Genomic DNA, 3,774 nt, shown 5'->3' on the forward strand with positions numbered 1-3,774 from the left:
AAGGTCGCCAGTGTGAACCCTTTCCTTTGATTTATGACTTCTCTGCTGTTCAAGTGTTCTTTCCTTAATTAAACCATTCCCACACTCCAGACATAGATACGGACACTCACCTGTGTGAATTCTGTGATGTATATAAGGTTTTTTTTTTTTCAGAAAAACATTTCCCGCACTCAGAACAAGAATAGGAACGCTCATCAGTTTGAAGTCTTCGTTATTTCTTTTTGAATAAAACATTTCCCACACTCAGAATATGAATAGGGAAACTCAAAGTCTTTGGTATTTAAGGCATTCTTGTAGAATAAATAATTTCTCGCACTTTCAGCATAGCTTCCATAATGCATAGCAAGCACTCCGACCTTGAATAAGGACGCTCCCCAGTGTAAACTCAAGGTCTTTTTTTCTGAATCCAACTTTTCCCGCACTTAGGACATGACAAAAGAAGGTCATTTGTGTAGGTTCCTTTTTTTTTCCCGCACTCTGACCACCTTGTGCTCTTCATCCATCGAGCCATAAAGCTGTAGTAGATTTCAATCAGTGAAGATGGTCACAAGAGAACTGCCAATTTTGGTAACGAAATGGATACCATGTTTGAAGGGAGCGGTGCAGGAAAGAGCATTTCTCAATGGATGTGGGATACCCTTTGTTGATCAACCTGCCTCCTGTGTTCCATCATCAACCCATCCATTCTGTGCTCTTCATCCATCGAAATATATAAAGTTAAAGTGCATTTTCATCAGTTAAGGTGGCCACATGCGAATTGAAAATTTTGGGAAAGTAATGGATACCAAGTTTGAAGAGAGCATTTCACAAAGTGGTGGGGTCCCCACTATTGACCAACATGCCTCCTGTGCTATATCATTCACTCATCCATTCTGTGCTCGTCATCCATGAGCTATAAAGATGTAGTAAATGTTCATTAGTAAAAATGAACTTAGTTTAGTCCCGCCCTCCGAGCACAAGCGGGAACTCCGCGGGAAGCGTTTTGCAAAGCGTGCTTGCTCCAGGAAGAGGCAGCAATCCCACAATGCTGCACCTTCCTATTACATGAACCACACAGACAAGGACATGCTGATCCTCATCTCCAGCAACCATGATCTGGACAAAACTGTCTGCGTGCAGAAGAGATGCCGCATGGGGCCATTGATGGACCAGGGGGCTGTCCACACTGACTTTGGCTGGGGCTCTATCATCCCAGTGGAGATCTTACATCGGGTCTTCACGTTCCTGGTGGACAGTGAGGGTGCGGTGCCCACTCTGTGCAGGCTCTCTCAGGTGTGTAGGTTATGGCGGCAGGTAGCTTCCAGTCTGGACCTCTGGCGTCGTGTCACAGTGAGTCACTGCTGGGTCCTTCCAGGTGCCAAAGATCAACCCAGAAGCCAGAAAAGGGTGACAGATACAAAGGAGGCACTCATCCAACTAAGGCTTCCTTGGGTCGCTGATTTTTCCCTTCATCAGTGGAAGAGTTCCGTTTCCTACGTACTACAGAATTTGTCCTAGTCCTGCCCACTACTGTCCTCTATTACGCTGTCACATCGTAATTGGGTAACTGTGAAGGACCTGCTGTCTATAGGACGTTGCTGTCCCCAGTTGCAGAGCCTCAACTTGCAGAACTCCAAGGTTCAGATCAATGCCCTACACAGATTCCTGGAGATGTACGGTGCCCGTCTCAGGCAACTGTTGCTGTCATATATAGCCTTCAGATAAATGCCATTCTGGCCGGAATAGCGGGTGGCTGGTGCCCAGAGTTGAGGCATCTAAAGGTGGATCTTCCTTTAGAGTCGGTAATCATGGACCTTCAGCTACCCATTGAGGGGTTACAGGCTTTCTGCCCCAAGCTGGAGGTGCTGAGACTGTTAAACGTCTTGTGGAAGGCAAAATTCATACCTCGAAACTCCACTGGTGCCTCTGGTTTTCCTGAGCTGCAGGAGCTGTGCCTCGCCACTTCCCGCCACTCTTGGGTCGATGATGGCATCTGCCAGAGGCTGCTGAAAGGTTCTAGCAAGCTGAGTGTTCTAGACCTGCGGGGATGTTACAGGATCTCGCCAAGGGGACTGTGGGACCTCCCATGTACTGATGTGGAGTACCTCTTCCTGGGTTTGTACTGCAGCACTAGGTTGTCGTCATCAATGGATTCTGGGTCCCGTCTGCTGACCAGTAATTGGGGGCACAGTCTGCAGGAACTCGACCTAACAAGTCGGGGATACACAGAAGAGGATTTGGCAGAAGCCTTGCATAATTTCACCGGAGAAAGTGGTGAAGGTAATGACACACTCCATTCCTTGAACCTCTCAGGAACCAGATCCACGCCCCAGGCTGTCAGAGATGTCCTCCTCAGCTGCCAGGCCCTCACCCACCTTGACCTGTCCTCCTGCCGCAACATTCCTCAGGGGCTGAAACGTGTCTACCGTGCCAGAGAAGACATTGAGCGGTGTCTGGCTGATCTGACCAAGAAACTTCAGGAGGCAGAAGAGCAGTGACACCCCCGATGAACTCAATCCATTGAGCTAAAGTATCCAGTGGATTTCCTGTGCTCATTCCAAGATCTTCTCCAACTGGAGCAAGAATATTACATTTTAAGCAAGAACAACTTGCGATCCCTGGAAACACATCTGGCAACCACCTAACAACTGTACTCTTATTTTCTCCATCAGCCCATCCCCCACAGTCATTACCTCTTTTATCTCTTTTTTTTTTTTCAAACTGTTTTTATTAAATTTTCAAGAAATTACATAACAGGTAACAGTCAAGCTACAAACACGTAGCATCCATAGTAGTTGTACATACAATATAACAGAAGAAGAAAAACAACCGTAGGGTTCTAGCAGTGACTATCTGTAATCAAGGGGTTACACGTATTATGCAGTAACATCTCGTAATAACATGCAGCAACTTCACAAACCATTAAGACATATATCCTTACTAGAACTAATTGCCATCCTTTCATATTAACAGTTCAGTACTCACGGCATGACCATAGTTTTGGTCCTTTGAGAACCATGTCAGTTTCTCTCTGAAGGAGACAGCCAAGTAAGCAGATATACTGGTACTTCTCACACCTGGACACCCCCACAGAGATCTATACTGTGCCCAGGCGTGAGGAGCATGCATAAGTATGTGTCTTTCATCTGCTGGGTAGGTGAGACATTTATAGAGGATCAGAACGGACCTTAAGGTGTTCCATCCAATCAGACCAAGGTTTCCAGTGGCGAGTTACATTGTGTACAGAGCGTTTTTTAAGGGAAAGCGTACTTTCGAAAGTATAGTGTGTATTAATAAGGTCAATGACTCCTGCGATATCCGGTGGGATTGCTTGTTTCCAAGCCCGATGTGTCTTAGAGAGACAGGAACCTGTTCAATTTCCAGATTCAGTAATGCCAGACCAGGGGTAGGTGTGGTGGGGCATTGTAAGATTTCTGATATTATCTTGAATACCTTCTTCCAGTATTGGGTAAGCTTGGGACATAGCCACAGTATATGAAATAAAGTATCTTCATGTCCACAGAGACGCCAACATTTGCAATCGTCCTGGGGATCAAATTTGTTTATTCTAGAAGGTATGAGATACCAGCGCAGGTAAAATTTTATGGAAAGCTCCCACAATTTGGAACAACTAGTGGCCAGATATATGGATTGTAAAGCCCAACTCCATTGTTTGTCTGTAAACTGCTTACCCATATCTCGTTCCCACTTAAGGTGGGAGGAGGTCTTGATGAAGGATGTTTTATGTTGGAGGAGGTTGTAAAAGGTAGTTATGCCCTTCTGATTAGGGGACCC

General features: G+C 45.8%; 1 pseudogene across 1 annotated transcript; it reads left to right on the forward strand.

The window, feature by feature from the left end:
- Positions 1 to 1,003: 1,003 nt before the first annotated feature.
- Positions 1,004 to 2,571, forward strand: LOC309552801 (F-box/LRR-repeat protein 6-like; annotated as a pseudogene). The gene has a single exon. The product of its transcript is annotated as an F-box/LRR-repeat protein 6-like (transcript).
- The last annotated feature ends 1,203 nt before the right edge of the window (positions 2,572 to 3,774 follow it).

The sequence above is a fragment of the Pelophylax lessonae genome (genome assembly GCF_965119305.1).
Source record: "Pelophylax lessonae genome assembly, chromosome: 1".
Lineage (NCBI taxonomy): Eukaryota > Metazoa > Chordata > Amphibia > Anura > Ranidae > Pelophylax > Pelophylax lessonae.